At 52.1% G+C, this 18,307-nt stretch overlaps 1 protein-coding gene across 1 annotated transcript in view; it reads right to left on the bottom strand.

The window, feature by feature from the left end:
* The window catches only part of rims2a (regulating synaptic membrane exocytosis 2a), a 993,532-nt gene that overhangs the window by 736,028 nt on the left and 239,197 nt on the right, over positions 1 to 18,307 (bottom strand). The window lies entirely within an intron of this gene.

Raw genomic sequence — 18,307 nt, 5'->3', positions numbered from 1 at the left:
AAAATACCCCAAAATATACCATAGTTTTTCCCTTCAAACATATTTGCGAGAATATTCTGGAAATTGCATGTGAAAAAAAAATCAGGTTCAGCTTCAGCCTTCTGCTGGGTTTTCCTCAAAAAATAGGTATAATTGCCTGTCCTAATAAGGGTATCATTTACCAGAGATACAGCACAATCTGGTGCCAGATTTGGCACTACATGAAGAGAATCAATGATTGGAAAGGAACCCAAAACAAACAGAAGACATATGTACTTATTACTTTATCAAGCAATGGAAGCAGCAATATTAGTAATAGCCTCTTGATCACATTATAGCTAAATGCAGAGATCCAGCAGAGTTGATGTTTAACTTTGTACCTCAAAGTGTCATTCTGATTGAGAAATGTCACTTGTGACCACAGTACCCTCTCCAGGGTGATTTGCTTCCATCTGCACTTTGACTGTTGGTATCCCTCAACTGGACGAGTGTCTCGTATGTGTGCAACAATAAGGAGTTGCGCTGTCACAAATGAATTCATTGGCAATGCAACGTGGTACTTCAGTGCTTTGCAGGAAATTAACAGCAGCTAAAGGCACTTGTGATTCAGTTTTCCATTATGAGCTATGTCACAATTTGCAGGTCAGTAAGTTTAGTGAACAGTACATGCATAATAATTTATAGTGGCTCCTCTCCAAACTAATGTTACAAGTGGCAGTACTGCCGATAATTTCCATGCACCTGCAATCGGTGAATAGATTGATTCCTCAAAATTGCAGGGAAACAGATTTTTTTTTTAATAATGTAAAAGCTTTGTTAATAGAGGCGTGAGTCAGGAACAGATTGGAACTCAGTAAAGATTAGCTTTTACAAGGATTGCCAAGAACTGGTTCTATTAAATTTGAATAAAGAAGGATTTGACAATTATAAAACAAATGATTGCTGGTGATTTTATGAAGCTATTTCCCATCCCACACCTGAAAAGTTCTGTTAGAAGTAATGAATGATGCAGAACTTTTTATTTTTAGCAGACCTGCTATGGCATTGCTCACCGTGAGTCAGAGGATATGCTATTTTATAATGATTGGAGCATTATTCCAAGTAATATACAATGTATTATATTATTGCTGATTTCCCATTGCCTTGCTCACGGTTAAAAGAAACACTTTTCCTATAATGGTCTCTCTGCTTCTTTCCCACCTTCTAATTCTTTTTGTGTGACGTTCTGAGTCTTGGGGCATGATTCTACCATGAAGTCAGGAACTGAGTGGATGGGTACATTAACCCTTAAGTCAAGTGAGCGTGCTGGATTTTGCGATCGCAACTTAAATAAAGGCAAACGATTTCACTTCCGGGTTTCCCGCACGCCAGCTAGCCAGATTGATAGGCAGGCTGGCTGTCGGGAGGGAAGTCAGCCAGGAATCAGAAAGGAGGGAGGGAGGGAGAGATCGTGGGCTATGGCGGGAGGGGGAGGGGGGGGGGTCGGATGCCGGAGGTGGCCATGGTGGGGGAGGGGACCTCAACCATGGTGGGGGGGGGGTCTCGACTATTGGCAGGGGATTCTTGACTATGGGGGCAGGGGGGGGGGGTTTCTTGACTATTGCTGGGGGATGGGGGGTCTCGACCATGGGAGGGTTCTCGATCATGGGGGGCTATCTCGACCATGGAGGGGAGGAGGACTCGACCATGGGGGGGGCGGGGGTGGGGGGTCTTGACATGAATGCTGGTTTAATATCCTAACCATCAATTTCTGAGATGGGGTGGTTGGGGGTGAATGAGAGTTTGTGATCCTATGCCACAATTTCTGCTCAGTGGTGGGGAGAAGGTTTGTTTTCCTAACCTGGAATTTCTGCTATGTGTTTGTGGTCGTATGCTGTGGAGATCCATTTGGCCTTATGATCATTTTTTGGGGGGTTGTTACCGGATATATACGATGGGCTTGGTTCCCAATCGTTGTTCAGTGAGTGGGGTTTGATTTTTATTTTTTTGCTCAGTTGAATGGGGGCAACGTTTATTATTCTACCGAGGGATGTAGAAAGTGATGCAATGGTGGTGCTGAGGGGGAGAGATTTCTTCTCATTGGTTGCAGTTCTTGCTAGTTAATCTCCCCTGGTACTGCACACAGGGAGTCAAAACCAATGCAACTTTTCATGTCAACCAAGGGAGATATTTGAACCAAGACTGGGAGGAGAGGGATAAGAGACTGGGAGAGGGTGAGACCAGTGAAGGCAGACTGAGTGAGGGGAGAGGAAGGGTATTGAAGGGAGAGGCAGCGAGGGAGATGAATGGGTGGGGAGAGAGGACGGATCGAGGGTGAGGACAGGGGAAAGGTGGGGTGAGGGAAAGATGTGGGGAGAGGAGGATAGTAAGGGAAAGGAGAGAGGGAAAATGAAAGACGAGAGCAGGAATAGAGAGGGAGCAGGAGGAGGGGAGAAGAAGGTGAGGTGGGGAAGGAGAGAAGCGATTTCGTGATCAGTGCAATCTAAGTAACATTCATTTTTTGGAAATTCCTAACAGCACCAGCACTAACATTAGCATTAAAAGATGAAAAGCATAACGGATGTCCCTGGCAGTTATATTCTGCTCATATGGGAAATGTGGTGGATTCAATCAAAGGGCCTGTCAATCAGTGCTGAGGGAAGACTCAGCTGAGGACAAAGAAAGTCCCTTAGGAAATCTGGTGTGGAAAGTAGATTTATTAGAGCAGATATGATAGAGAAGGAGAACATTAGAGAAAGGGATGAAGTATTTACTGGAAGTCGGATGGGAAGAAACACAATCCAAATAGTTGTGGGAGTCCGAGCTTGTAATAAATATCTATTGCCAAAGATGGAGAGAGAGAAAGCCAGAAAAAGAAGTGAAGAGATGGACCACACAAAGGTAGAGAATGGATGAGAATTGGAAACACATTTGGAGTTCTGTAATTTTTATTAGCAAAACAGCCAAGTTCTTATAAAATTTTATGATTCTTTCAAGTAACTTGACTGCAGAATATTCCAATATTTCAGATGTTGACATCATTCTTAAAAATATAAGCTTGTGGACACAGTGAACATTGATTCAAGATGTTAACAAGTGATCATTTTCAGTGTATTTAATTTAATTGAATGATGGTTGGAAGAGTGAATAGAGGCCCAACACAAACAGCTCTTAGCCAAACGATTGCCTGAGAGAACGGAGAGACCAGCTGAAATCTTTGAGATTTTCTTCAGAATGTGTCAATCACAGGTTTAAAGAGTCAAATCAACTTCTGCATGAATCTCGCCTCCGTTTCACTGGCGAGTTTGAGAAGCCATGGGAAACCCGTGCAGGTAAGGTAAAATTAGTTTCAGGTTCAGAATCCACAAAAACTTACCTACCTTAAGTATTTGAAGAAGGTAAATTGCCCCTTTAACAATCCGCCCGCCGGCATTAATAGGTGATGGGACTTCCAGGTTTCGGATGCGTGCCAATCCAAACGCACCTGGGTTAAACCCGGAAGTGGGCATGTTAGAGCCGGGTTGCGGTCCCAATGATGAAATCAACAATTTTTACTGCCCACCCATTGTTGGGGTAAAAATTACCTCCTTTGTCTGTCTCTCTCTGTCTCACCCCCTCTCTTTCGCTATGGAGTCACACATATTTCTCACTGTAGCGTCTGCATCACTCTGTCGGATTCCTTTTCTCATTGTTTCTGTCTCATTCTTTCTGTAAACCTCTCCTCCCCTCTATCTCCTCTTTTGTGCAACTCCAATGACTTTGTGTGGCTGTCACACATGTTCCTTCACTGATTTCTTACTATGTTTAAGGCATACGGTATGCTGGAAGCTGGGAGGCAATGTGTACCAGGTTGGAGGTCGGTTAGGGGAAGTCTGTTGGAGAAATGCTGCAACGTGGGTGATTTAGAGAGAAGGTGAGGCTGAGAGGGACCAGGGGTCAGGATAATGCAGCTGTAAGGAAGCCATGGTTTGGGTTTTAAAGTGCAGGTAGCAGAGGGTATAGCCTGGGAGAGACTGGAGGAAGGTTGGATCTAGAAATAATCATGGAGGTAGACTGGGGGAGTGCTGGGAATACACAGTACTATTGTAATATGGGTCCTGGCGGCAGGGCACTGATGGGAATTCACGGGATAGGAGGAACTGAGGCCTGGGAGCACTGGGGAAGTGGGGGGAGGGGAAAGAGAGTCTCTGCCTGGGAATACACTATAGGGTGGAAGCATGTAAGGGGAGCCTGGACAAAGGGAGGGATTGGGGGGTTTAGGATCAGGGAAAACAAGGGCACTGGTTAAACTTGGCGTAGCTGGGCTGTAGGACTAGCGGGGTCAGGAGGCCATGGGAGAAATGGAGTTTGGAAGTACTAGTGATAGATACATAGGAGGAGAACTGAGTTTTTTTTTATTCGTTCACGGGATGTGGGCGTCGCTGGCAAGGCCGGCATTTATTGCCCATCCCTAATTGCCCTCGAGAAGGTGGTGGTGAGCCGCCTTCTTGAACCGCTGCAGTCCGTGTGGTGACGGTTCTCCCACAATGCTGTTAGGAAGGGAGTTCCAGGATTTTGACCCAGCGACAATGAAGGAACGGCGATATATTTCCAAGTCGGGATGGTGTGTGACTTGGAGGGGAACGTGCAGGTGGTGTTGTTCCCATGCGCCTGCTGCCCTTGTCCTTCTAGGTGGTAGAGGTCGCGGGTTTGGGAGGTGCTGTCGAAGAAGCCTTGGCGAGTTGCTGCAGTGCATCCTGTGGATGGTGCACACTGCAGCCACATTGCGCCGGTGGTGAAGGGAGTGAATGTTTAGGGTGGTGGATGGGGTGCCAATCAAGTGGGCTGCTTTATCTTGGATGGTGTCGAGCTTCTTGAGTGTTGTTGGAGCTGCACTCATCCAGGCAAGTGGAGAGTATTCCATCACACTCCTGACTTGTGCCTTGTAGATGGTGGAAAGGCTTTGGGGAGTCAGGAGGTGAGTCACTCGCCGCAGAATACCCAGCCTCTGACCTGCTCTCGTAGCCACAGTATTTATATGGCTGGTCCAGTTAAGTTTCTGGTCAATGGTGACCCCCAGGATGTTGATGGTGGGGGATTCGGCGATGGTAATGCCGTTGAATGTCAAGGGGAGGTGGTTAGACTCTCTCTTGTTGGAGATGGTCATTGCCTGGCACTTATCTGGCGCGAATGTTACTTGCCACTTATGAGCCCAAGCCTGGATGTTGTCCAGGTCTTGCTGCATGCAGGCTCGGACTGCTTCATTATCTGAGGGGTTGCGAATGGAACTGAACACTGTGCAGTCATCAGCGAACATCCCCATTTCAGACGTTATGATGGAGGGAAGGTCATTGATGAAGCAGCTGAAGATGGATGGGCCCAGGACACTGCCCTGAGGAACTCCTGCAGCAATGCCCTGGGGCTGAGATGACTGGCCTCCAACAACCACTACCATCATCCTTTGTGCAGATGTGGCAGATGTCCTCTGGGGTAGCTTGGATAGATCGATTAGCATAAAAACCTCATGTTGTGGGGACCTTCACTTCTATAGGAAGACCTGACCCTATTCTAGATGTCTACAGGTCATCCTTCAGCAGATGCCACAACTCTAACAACTTCTCTTCTGAAGTGACAAAGGCAGGTCTCCTCTAATTTACATGTCCAGGATGTGTAAAGGGATTAACACTAGGGGCGGAATTCTCCTCCGCGATCCCAGCCGTAATTGGGCAGAGAATGTCAGGAAATTCAGCAGTGAGGCTTTCCATTGCCTCCATCACAGCTGGGATTTCCATCCTCCACCAGGACCAACGCTGGCCACTCTTTCCGTACTCGTGAGATGCAAATGGGTCCCCGGTGGATTTCCCAACTTTTCGTCAGTTGTTTTTAATTTGTTCTCAAGATGTGGGTGACGTTAGCAAGGCCGCATTTAGTGTCCATCCCTAGTTTTCCTGAGAAGGTGGTGGTGGGCCTTCTCCTTGAACCATTACAGTCCCTATGGCAATGATGCTCCCACAATGGTGTTAGGCAGGAAATTTCAGGTTATTGACCCAGTGACAATGGAGGAATCCTGATACATGTATGGTGTGTGACTTGGAGGGAACTTGGAGGTGATGATGTTCCCACAACAATGCTGCTCTTGTCCTTCTCGGTGGTAGGGTTCACAGGGGAGGGAGCTGCTGTTGAAATAACCTTGGTGAGTTGTTGAAGTGCAGTGTGTAGATGGTATATACTACAGCTACAGGACACCAGTGATGGAGGAGGTGGGTATTGAGTCCAGTGGTAGGGGCACCGATCAAGCGAACTACTCTGTCCTGGATGATGTTGAACTTCCTGTGTTGTTGCGGCTGCACCCATCCAGGCAAGTGGTGAGTATTCCATCACATTCCTGACTTGAGCCTCATAGATGGTGGAGAAACTTTGGGAGATCTAAAGGTGAACCACTCGACACAAAGTTAACGGCACTTTTGTGGAGCTATCCCTTTAAGGAGTTTACTGCCACGTACACTTCTCACATTTATATTTTAAAATTGCAACTAGGGTCCTACCATGATGTAGAAACAGATGGGCAGCTGTTGAAAATCATCCCCACTTTCTTACATCCGTCCACATTAAATGCCATTTGCCACCTACCAGCCCATCTTTCCATCCTATCCAGATCCTTCTCCATTTGATTTGCCTCTTCCCTAAAGTTTGAATTTCCCCCCACCCAATTTAGTGTTACCCGAAAGCTTAGACAGTTTTGTTTCTGTCCCCTGTTCCAAGTTATTTCTAAAATATAAACAGCAAAAGCTCGGCACTAATCCCTGTGGCACACCACCAGTAACCTCTTCACCATACTCATATCCATGTTCACACAACTCTATTCACATCCACCCTTCCTCCCCGCAAGAGCTGAGAGGCAGCAAAAGTGAGCAGTTGCATGACAGAAAGAAAGAACGAACGAGAGCTTACTTTCATATAGCTTCTTTCACCCTCTCAGCACGTCTCAAAGTGCTTCACAGCCAATTAAGTATTTTTGAAGTGTAGTCATTGTTGTAATGTAAATGTGGCAGCGAATGTGCGTACAGAAAGGTCCCACAAACAGTAATGAGATAAATGACAAGGTAATGGACTAGAAATTCGGGGCGCGTGCATTTTTGAGCGCTCGGGTTAAGAGTAAGTACCCTGCGCCATAACGGTGAGGTCCAAGGCTCCCGAGATATTGGGCCACAGACCTCATTGCAATAGAGCAGGCGCTGTGCAATGGCCCACCGGCAAAGACCAGAGGAAGTGCGAGGAAAAATCAGGCCACTGCTGGCGTCGCAGCGGCCCTTAGCTAAGTGGGTCCGGGGTTCAGGTCAGGTATGAGACAACATCTGGCCACGGGTTGTGTCGGGGGCCGCGATCTGGGGTCGGGGGGGGGGTGGGGTGGGGCCTGGTGTCGGTGATCGCGGGGGCCTAGAGTCTGTGATTGGGGGTCAGGGGGTGAGTCTGTGATCAGGGGGGCCTGGAGTCTGTGATCGGAGGGCCTGGAGTCTGTGATCGGGGGTCGGGGGGCCTGGAGTCTGTGATCGGAGGTAGGGGGGCCTGGAGTCTGTGATCGGAGGTAGGGGGGCCTGGAGTCTGTGATCAGAGGGCCTGGAGTCTGTGATCGGGGGTCGGGGGGCCTGGAGTCTGTGATCGGGGATCGGGGGGCCTGGAGTCTGTGATCGGGGGTCGGGGGGCCTGGAGTCTGTGATCGGAGGTAGGGGGGCCTGGAGTCTGTGATCGGAGGTAGGGGGGCCTGGAGTCTGTGATCAGAGGGCCTGGAGTCTGTGATCGGGGGTCGGGGGGCCTGGAGTCTGTGATCGGGGATCGGGGGGCCTGGAGTCTGTGATCGGGGGTCGGGGGGCCTGGAGTCTGTGATCGGAGGTAGGGGGGCCTGGAGTCTGTGATCGGAGGTAGGGGGGCCTGGAGTCTGTGATCAGAGGGCCTGGAGTCTGTGATCGGGGGTCGGGGGGCCTGGAGTCTGTGATCGGGGATCGGGGGGCCTGGAGTCTGTGATCGGGGGTCGGGGGGCCTGGAGTCTGTGATCGGGGGTTGGGGGGCCTGGAGTCTGTGATCGGAGGTAGGGGGGCCTGGAGTCTGTGATCGGAGGTCGGGGGGCCTGGAGTCTGTGATCGGGGGTTGGGGGGCCTGGAGTCTGTGATCGGAGGTAGGGGGGCCTGGAGTCTGTGATCGGAGGTAGGGGGGCCAGGTGTCTGTGATCGGAGGTAGGGGGGCCTGGAGTCTGTGATCGGAGGTAGGGGGGCCAGGTGTCTGTGATCGGAGGTAGGGGGGCCTGGAGTCTGTGATCGGAGGTAGGGGGGCCAGGTGTCTGTGATCGGAGGTAGGGGGGCCTGGAGTCTGTGATCGGAGGTAGGGGGGCCTGGAGTCTGTGATCGGGGGTCGAGGGGCCAGGTGTCTGTGATCGGCGGTCGGGGGGCCTGCAGTCTGTGATCGGGGGTTGGGGGGCCTGGAGTCTGTGATCGGGATTTGAGGGGCCAGGTGTCTGTGATCGGCGGTCGGGGGGCCTGCAGTCTGTGATTGGAGGTTGGGGGGCCTGGAGTCTGTGATTGGGATTTGAGGGGCCAGGTGTCTGTGATCGGGGATCGGGGGGCCTGGAGTCTGTGACCGGGGATCGGGGAGGCCTGGAGTCTGTGATCGGAGTTCGGGGACCTGGAGTCTGCGATGGGGGGGTCAGGGGGGCGTGGAGTCTGATTGGGGATTGGGGGCCTGGAGTCTGTGATCGGGATTTGAGGGGCCAGGTATCTGTGATCGGGGGTCGGGGGGCCTGGAGTCTGCGATGGGGGGGGGGGTCAGGGGGGCCTGGAGTCTGCGATGGGGGGGGTCGGGGGGCCTGGAGTCTGCGATGGGGGGGGTCGGGGGGCCTGGAGTCTGCGATGGGGGGGGGTCGGGGGGGCCTGGAGTCTGCGATGGGGGGGGTCAGGGGGGCCTGGAGTCTGCGATGGGGGGGGTCGGGGGGCCTGGAGTCTGCGATGGGGGGGGGTCGGGGGGGCCTGGAGTCTGCGATGGGGGGGGTCAGGGGGGCCTGGAGTCTGCGATGGGGGGGGGTCAGGGGGCCTGGAGTCTGCGATGGGGGGGGGGGTCAGAGGGCCTGGAGTCTGCGATGGGGGGGGTCGGGGGGGCCTGGAGTCTACGATGGGGGGGGGGTCGGGGGGGCCTGGAGTCTGCGATGGGGGGGGTCGGGGGGGGGCCTGGAGTCTGCGATGGGGGGTCAGGGGGGCCTGGAGTCTGCGATGGGGGGGGGTCGGGGGGGCCTGGAGTCTGCGATGGGGGGGGGTCAGGGGGCCTGGAGTCTGCGATGGGGGGGGTCGGGGGGGCCTGGAGTCTACGATGGGGGGGGGGTCGGGGGGGCCTGGAGTCTGCGATGGGGGGGGGGTCGGGGGGGCCTGGAGTCTACGATGGGGGGGGGGTCGGGGGGGCCTGGAGTCTGCGATGGGGGGGGTCGGGGGGGGGCCTGGAGTCTGCGATGGGGGGGGGTCGGGGGGGCCTGGAGTCTGCGATGGGGGGTCAGGGGGGCCTGGAGTCTACAATCGGGGGTCGGGGGGCCTGGAGTCCGTGATCGGGGGATCTGGAGTCTGTGATCCGAGGTCGGGGGGCCTGGAGTCTGCGATCGGGGGTCGGGGGGCCTGGAGTCCGTGATCGGGGGATCTGGAGTCTGTGATCAGAGGTCGGGGGCCTGGAGGCTGTGATCGGAGGTCGGGGGGCCTGGAGCCTGTGATCGGGGATCGGGGGGCCTGGAGCATGTGATCGGGGATCGGGGGGCCTGGAGTCTGTGATCGGGGATCGGGGGGCCTGGAGTCTGTGATCGGAGGTCGGGGGGCCTGGAGCATGTGATCGGGGATCGGGGGGCCTGGAGCATGTGATCGGGGATCGGGGGGCCTGGAGCATGTGATCGGGGATCGGGGGGCCTGGAGTCTGTGATCGGAGGTCGGGGGGCCTGGAGCCTGTGATCGGGGATCGGGGGGCCTGGAGTCTGTGATCGGGGATCGGGGGGCCTGGAGTCTGTGATCGGGGATCGGGGGGCCTGGAGTCTGTGATCGGGGGTCGGGGGGCCTGGAGCATGTGATCGGGGATCGGGGGGCCTGGAGCATGTGATCGGGGATCGGGGGGCCTGGAGCATGTGATCGGGGATCGGGGGGCCTGGAGTCTGTGATCGGGGATCGGGGGGCCTGGAGTCTGTGATCGGGGATCGGGGGGCCTGGAGTCTGTGATCGGGGATCGGGGGGCCTGGAGCATGTGATCGGGGATCGGGGGGCCTGGAGTCTGTGATCGGGGATCGGGGGGCCTGGAGTCTGTGATCGGAGGTCGGGGGGCCTGGAGTCTGTGATCGGGGATCGGGGGGCCTGGAGCATGTGATCGGGGATCGGGGGGCCTGGAGTCTGTGATCGGGGGGCCTGGAGCCTGTGATCGGGGGGCCTGGAGTCTGTGATCGGGGATCGGGGGGCCTGGAGTCTGTGATCAGAGGTCGGGGGCCTGGAGTCTGTGATCGGGGGGCCTGGTGTCTGTGATCGGGGGGCCTGGAGTCTGTGATCGGGGGGCCTGGTGTCTGTGATCGGGGGGCCTGGAGTCTTTGATCGGGGGGCCTGGTGTCTGTGATCGGGGGGCCTGGAGTCTGTGATCGAGGGGCCTGGTGTCTGTGATCGGGGGGCCTGGTGTCTGTGATCGGGGGGCCTGGAGTCTTTGATCGGGGGGCCTGGAGTCTGTGATCGAGGGGCCTGGTGTCTGTGATCGGGGGGGCCTGGTGTCTGTGATCGGGGGGGCCTGGTGTCTGTGATCGGGGGGGCCTGGTGTCTGTGATCGGGGGGGCCTGGTGTCTGTGATCGGGGGGGCCTGGTGTCTGTGATCGGGGGGGCCTGGAGTCTGTGATCGGGGGGGCCTGGTGTCTGTGATCGGGGGGGCCTGGTGTCTGTGATCGGGGGGGCCTGGTGTCTGTGATCGGGGGGGCCTGGTGTCTGTGATCGGGGGGCCTGGAGTCTGTGATCGGGGGGGCCTGGTGTCTGTGATCGGGGGGCCTGGAGTCTGTGATCGGGGGGCCTGGAGTCTGTGATCGGGGGGCCTGGTGTCTGTGATCGGGGGGCCTGGAGTCTGTGATCGGGGGGGCCTGGTGTCTGTGATCGGGGGGGCCTGGTGTCTGTGATCGGGGGGGCCTGGTGTCTGTGATCGGGGGGGCCTGGTGTCTGTGATCGGGGGGCCTGGTGTCTGTGATCGGGGGGGCCTGGTGTCTGTGATCGGGGGGCCTGGTGTCTGTGATCGGGGGGCCTGGAGTCTGTGATCGGGGGGCCTGGTGACTGTGATCGGGGGGCCTGGTGACTGTGATCGGGGGGCCTGGAGTCTGTGATCGGGGGGCCTGGAGTCTTTGATCGGGGGGCCTGGTGTCTGTGATCGGGGGGCCTGGAGTCTGTGATCGGGGGGCCTGGAGTCTGTGATCGGGGGGCCTGGAGTCTGTGATCGGGGGGGCCTGGTGTCTGTGATCGGGGGGCCTGGAGTCTGTGATCGGGGGGCCTGGAGTCTGTGATCGGGGGGGCCTGGTGTCTGTGATCGGGGGGCCTGGAGTCTGTGATCGGGGGGCCTGGTGTCTGTGATCGGGGGGCCTGGTGTCTGTGATCGGGGGGCCTGGAGTCTGTGATCGGGGGGCCTGTAGTCTTTGATCGGGGGGCCTGGTGTCTGTGATCGGGGGGCCTGGAGTCTGTGATCGGGGGGCCTGGAGTCTGTGATCGGGGGGCCTGGAGTCTGTGATCGGGGGGCCTGGAGTCTGTGATCGGGGGGCCTGGAGTCTGTGATCGGGGGGCCTGGAGTCTGTGATCGGGGGGCCTGGTGTCTGTGATCGGGGGGCCTGGAGTCTGTGATCGGGGGGCCTGGAGTCTGTGATCGGGGGGGCCTGGTGTCTGTGATCGGGGGGGCCTGGTGTCTGTGATCGGGGGGGCCTGGTGTCTGTGATCGGGGGGGCCTGGTGTCTGTGATCGGGGGGGCCTGGTGTCTGTGATCGGGGGGGCCTGGTGTCTGTGATCGGGGGGGCCTGGTGTCTGTGATCGGGGGGGCCTGGAGTCTGTGATCGGGGGGCCTGGTGTCTGTGATCGGGGGGCCTGGAGTCTGTGATCGGGGGGCCTGGTGTCTGTGATCGGGGGGCCTGGTGACTGTGATCGGGGGGCCTGGTGACTGTGATCGGGGGGCCTGGTGACTGTGATCGGGGGGCCTGGAGTCTGTGATCGGGGGGCCTGGAGTCTTTGATCGGGGGGCCTGGTGTCTGTGATCGGGGGGCCTGGAGTCTGTGATCGGGGGGCCTGGAGTCTGTGATCGGGGGGGCCTGGTGTCTGTGATCGGGGGGCCTGGAGTCTGTGATCGGGGGGCCTGGAGTCTGTGATCGGGGGGGCCTGGTGTCTGTGATCGGGGGGCCTGGAGTCTGTGATCGGGGGGCCTGGTGTCTGTGATCGGGGGGCCTGGTGTCTGTGATCGGGGGGCCTGGAGTCTGTGATCGGGGGGCCTGTAGTCTTTGATCGGGGGGCCTGGTGTCTGTGATCGGGGGGCCTGGAGTCTGTGATCGGGGGGCCTGGAGTCTGTGATCGGGGGGCCTGGAGTCTGTGATCGGGGGGCCTGGAGTCTGTGATCGGGGGGCCTGGTGTCTGTGATCGGGGGGCCTGGTGTCTGTGATCGGGGGGCCTGGAGTCTGTGATCGGGGGGGCTTGGTGTCTGTGATCGGGGGAGCCTGGTGTCTGTGATCGGGGGAGCCTGGTGTCTGTGATCGGGGGAGCCTGGTGTCTGTGATCGGGGGGGCCTGGTGTCTGTGATCGGGGGGGCCTGGTGTCTGTGATCGGGGGGGCCTGGTGTCTGTGATCGGGGGGCCTGGTGTCTGTGATCGGGGGGCCTGGTGTCTGTGATCGGGGGGCCTGGTGTCTGTGATCGGGGGGCCTGGTGTCTGTGATCGGGGGGCCTGGTGTCTGTGATCGGGGGGCCTGGTGTCTGTGATCGGGGGGCCTGGTGTCTGTGATCGGGGGGCCTGGTGTCTGTGATCGGGGGGCCTGGAGTCTGTGATCGGGGGGCCTGGAGTCTGTGATCGGGGGTCTGGGGGCCTGAAGTCTGTGAACGGAGGTCGGGGGCCTGAAGTCTGTGATTGTGGGGCCTGGAGTCTGTGATCGGAGGTCGGGGGGCCTGGTGTCCTCAAACAAGGGTCCGGGGCGAGGGCAATCGGTAGTCAAGGCATGGGGGACAGGGTGATCGGATAATTTTAAATACAACCTCCTTGGCAGAAGGATACCTCAAGTTGTATTTTCGGATCAAAATTGATTATATAGGTATTGGGCAAAAAAAGGGGAAATGGATATCTGATATAGTCTTGCAAAGCTGATGGCAGATCTCATCACAAATGTTTTGACAAGGGTGAACAACCTGGTGCATTTTCAATGTACTCCATTTATTAAAACACTAATTTAAGGAATCAGTGCATATATTGAAAATGCATTGTATTGTACAATTATTTTCCTCTCAATCAATCAATCTCAATCCTCTAAATCAATATGGAAATGATGTACATAATAGCTGTCCCATTCAAGAAAATTATAAAATGTTTGACATATGGAGCTGCCACTTTATCCATTTTTAGATAGTTGCTACAGCAAGACATAATTGAACCCAATTATAATAGCTTTGATGTCTCTTTGCATTTTGTGTCAGCACACTGGAAGGAAGTTACCTTGTACAGCACAGTGGCTGCCAGACATCACTCACACTTTAGCAACTGGCACTGGAGTAACTCAATCTGGTTTGATCAATAAGGAAGTCCCCATTCCCTTCACAAGGGCATCAAGGATGGAACACGGTATTGCCTTCTACTGTGAAGGACATCACAGATATTAAATATACATAATGAACATAGCATCACCTCCCCCAACTGGATGAAGGGGTTGGGGCAACTGTCCACAAGTTCACCAATGACACAAAGATCTTTGTGAACGTTGGAACCCTGGATAAGAAAAAATGACTACAATAAGATCCAGATGCAATTGGAGAATGAGCCCGCGTCTGGCAGATCTCATTTAATACAGATAAATGTAGTGTTATAAATGTGAGTGGGGCAAATGCTAAGCAGGGTTCTGAACTAAAGTCTGTTGAGCAGGAAAGAGACCTAGGTGATATTGTGCAAATATCTAAAGGTTCACGACCAGGGCTACAGCTAAAGCAAATATAGAGTATTAGAATAGTCCTATACAAAACAAAAAGTACTGTACTATCTTTGTATAAGATCTTGGTTAGGCCTCATCTAGAATACTGTGTCCAGTTTTGATCTCCTCACATGATGGATGATATAGAGGCCCTGGAAAGGCTTAGAGGAGGGCCACTAAATTTATAGCTAACTTAAAAGCTTGTAAATACCACAATAGGCTGAGACAGCTGGGTCCTTTTACTTTAGAAAAGTAGAGACCTCAGGGAGATCTGATACACAAAGTGGAATGCTGTCATATGGCTATGATTCATCTTCTTTTGCGACATTCACTTAAATAAGTGACTTGTATTTACTCCTAACTCAGGTATTTTTGGATGCGAACATACAAAAATACCAGATAGGAAAAGACTAGCTAGTCCAACCCATGCAGTCATGGGGCAACTGAGCTTCTTGATCCCCAATGCCCCTCACCCACCGGCAGCCACATAATCTCCTGGCGCATCATCCAATATTCCACTTACCTTTTGTATGGCTGTGGTATCAGCCACAGCCAGGAACTTGTCCAGCTCCCTTTTGAACGCTTGCAGTGAATCCACACTAATTGCATGAGCCGGAAACTTGTTCCTAAGGTTGATGACCCTCTGCGAGAAGAAAAACCTCCTGCCTTCTAAACCTAGTTCTATGCTTATGTAACATATACGCATGACCCCTGGCTCTCCCTAACCTATCTACTTTAAATTGTCTACATGGACACAGTCTAGTCCCTTCATTATTTTGAAATGGGTGGGTGGGGGCCATTGGGGATCAGATACCCCAGGACTGCTTGGGACAGGCTTGATGGACCAACTATTTTTATCCTGTCTATCATTTTCATATGTTTATAGAAGAAGCTGAATTATTAACATATGACAGCATGACACTATGTGAACCATATGGCAGAAGTTTGGCACAGGTTGTCTGTTGGCTATCTAGGACATTTTTAACATTCTCATGTGAACATTTCACTGCCGGCAGCCAACCATGAACATAAGCCGACCATTTTTATCCCCCAGTGTTTGACCAATCACTGTTTCTTTGTTGTGAAACATCAGTTAGTGTACATTCTCAAAACTTGGCTAATTCACATAACATCAAAGGCTAAACCAGTAACATCAAGTTTGAAGCTAATGATCCTTAGCAGTGAACAAAAGTAAGGACAGGCCTCAGATTTGAAATATTTTCTATTCATTTGTTAAATGCAAGTGCAAATTGGTACTTGATCTGCAAAATTTAAACAAAATAGCACTCACCATGTAAAATAATGTTTTGATTAAAATTAGTTTTATTACTGCTGACAATCTTAAAAAAAAAACAAAGCAATGTCTTTGGGGTGATTTTATGAACCAGGGCTCCCTGTGGAAGGGGTGTTCGCAAAGGGCACATCTCAGGAAGTTACGAGTGTGCAGTCCATGATCCTCCATCTATTAACTTTAATGGACAGAAAATCAGGGTTGTGATTCCCCCAAATGCGCTCCCTGCGAACACCACTCACCGCTAGGAGCACTGGATTGCAGATTCACCCCATACATATAAACTCTAGGCAGGATTTTTCTTTCCATTAAATGTTGTGTTGCTCCGATGCTCACAATGCACTATTTTCAGCATCAATTAAATATTCATGGTGACATCACAGTGTATTTCAGGCACACATTTGTGTCAGCACACTAAACTCAGCTTACACAGCACAATAAATATAAAGGATAGAACTATTGTGCTCATTATGTGCAGAGACATTATAAATGCACTAAAAATATTTATGATGTCACGACATACAGGACGTAATTTTCTTCTTCAAGTAAAAAGAGTAGCAGCATGAAGGTCATTGGGAATTTGTTGAGTTGAATGTATGGAGGTAATGAACATTTTTTTTGTTGAAACAAAAGTCCACATTGAGGTTGAATATTATGTGTGGCAGTGGTGTGTCAATGGCAGGACCTAAAGATTTCGCTTAAAGACCTTGGTGTTGCATTAATTCAGCCTTTACCATCTCCCCTTTGGGCCCACAAAACGTGTGGTTCACAGCAAATGGGAGAGGGTGTACGCATGCAAACTGCAAAATTGTAAAAGGAAAACTTTAAAAGATGAGGCTACCAAGCAAGGAACCTCACTTGACAAGAGCATGGATCGAAAAATCGGTTTTGGAGATCTGCAGTGTTTCTAATTTTCTGGTGATTAAAATCAATGGGGGTGTTGCCTCATAAAATTTGTTCAATTAAATGCACCACCAACATTTTTTTTTGACAGAAAGCAAATAGAAATTGCCCTCTTCAGTCTTGAAAGTCAAATTAATGGTATTGAATGTCTGAAAGTTCTTGTCTGATTTATATTTCTGAGCACTGGCTATCTGAGCAGCTTTACCTGCTGTATTTAACAACTTGATGCAGAATCTTCAACAATTATCAGTTTATTTCATTAATATAATTTGTGCCTTCTAGAGAATCTGTTGGATTTTTTAGAATTAAAAATGTCAACGTCTTATCTGACTTTTTTCAAAATCTTTCGTGATCCTGTATCAATTAATTCCAGTAGACAACACACATTCTTGGCTTCATCCTCCTGATTCTTGCCTCTTGCCACTACTGCAAACCTACAATAAAAGTGGTCAACCTTTAACAAGCTTTCAAACCTCCACCTCACCTGAGTACTAGCAAAAAAACATTATAATTTATACGTTGCTCAGAGTGAAGAATTAGCAGTTGAAGCATTTTAATGCAATGCATTTTCGCAAAGGTTTGAAAAAAATGAAGAGTTGTACCAGCAGTTCACTGAAAGCATAAACTACTACTAAAACACAACTTCTATTGTATAAAATAAGGAATTTCATTCTTAGAAAAAAAACTGCAATAAACAATATGGGACCAAAAGATCTATAGTCCTTCCACACTCCTGCTGTAGCTTCACCAGAAGGGCCAGAATTTAGGAATGTTCCCAGCATTGCAAGGCAATTCCAACTCGCCCTATTAAGAGAGGGAGCCTCCAATCACTTTTACAAGACCAATAGCGTAAGAGGGGGCGGAGACACCCCTTTGGGAGTCCCTACATCCCAGACAGTAGGGCAGGATCAGTAGCTGTATGCTTGATGAGATCAGGCATACCAGGCCACTGAATGGAAAACGTGGGCTAGACTGGGGGCTCCAGGGCAGAATTTTCTCTGGGGGAGGGGCGAAACTGGCATCCCTCAGAACTGGCAAGTTGTACTGGACCTTCCAGCTTGGAGGGCAAGATAGCAAACCTAGATTTGCCCCTAGTAGTGTAGGCACCTGCCATTCACAAAGGAAAACAAGGAACCTCCACCTAAACCCCCAAGATTCGGCAGGGTCAGCAGCACAGGTCTCAGGCTGGCACACCTTGGTACTTCCACCAGGATACATCTCCCATCTTCCATAGATTTTCAGCCTATATATTATCCCATATATGTTTCAATGAGTAGTTGCTTAAAAGTAGCATCTCCTGCCAACAATCACCTAATTCAGATAAACCTAACACTCATTATGGTACATACTATCCTAGACTTTCAACTCCTAGCTAGAGCAGGGGCATAAAACAAGTAGTCATGTGTGTGGAAAAGGGGCGGAAGTCTCAGCCCAACGGAAGTCCACCTACCTTTCATCCCAAGGCAGTTTCCAGTGGGCAGTACTTCCAGTGGTGGAAGTGCCCACCTCAAACAGGCAGGCACTTCATCTAAATATTAATTTACAGATACCTGTCCTCAACACTACTTTCCGCCATTCTGCCATGCAGGAGGTGAGATGTTAATCACACCCATGTGAAATAAGTATCCAGGGTTGCTAGGTGGTGGTAAATATATTAGAGGTCATGGAAAGGGCACATTAATATTAAGGTAAGTATATATCAGCCATTTCTTAATAGTTTTTCTTAATTTTGTTTTTTTCCCCCCTGCTGGCTCTTAGGTTGCCATAAGCCTTTGTGTCAATTGTTGTAAATTATTTTTGCCCCATCGCCATTATTAGCATCAATGGGTTTCCCAATTGGGAATTCACCTTTCCTGGAGTAACTGAAAGAACAGGTCGACCCAACCAGCTGCATGAGAGGTGGCCACATGTCAGTGCCTACACACTTGCATCTGCAGACAAAGGTGAACGTACCTTGCTTTGACAGACGATTCGCAAAGTTGCAGGCTCCAATTCG

Source organism: Heptranchias perlo, chromosome 3 (genome assembly GCF_035084215.1).
Source record: "Heptranchias perlo isolate sHepPer1 chromosome 3, sHepPer1.hap1, whole genome shotgun sequence".
NCBI classification, from domain to species: domain Eukaryota; kingdom Metazoa; phylum Chordata; class Chondrichthyes; order Hexanchiformes; family Hexanchidae; genus Heptranchias; species Heptranchias perlo.
Note: the sequence above shows the minus strand (reverse complement) of the source record. Positions and strands in the feature narration are given on the sequence as shown.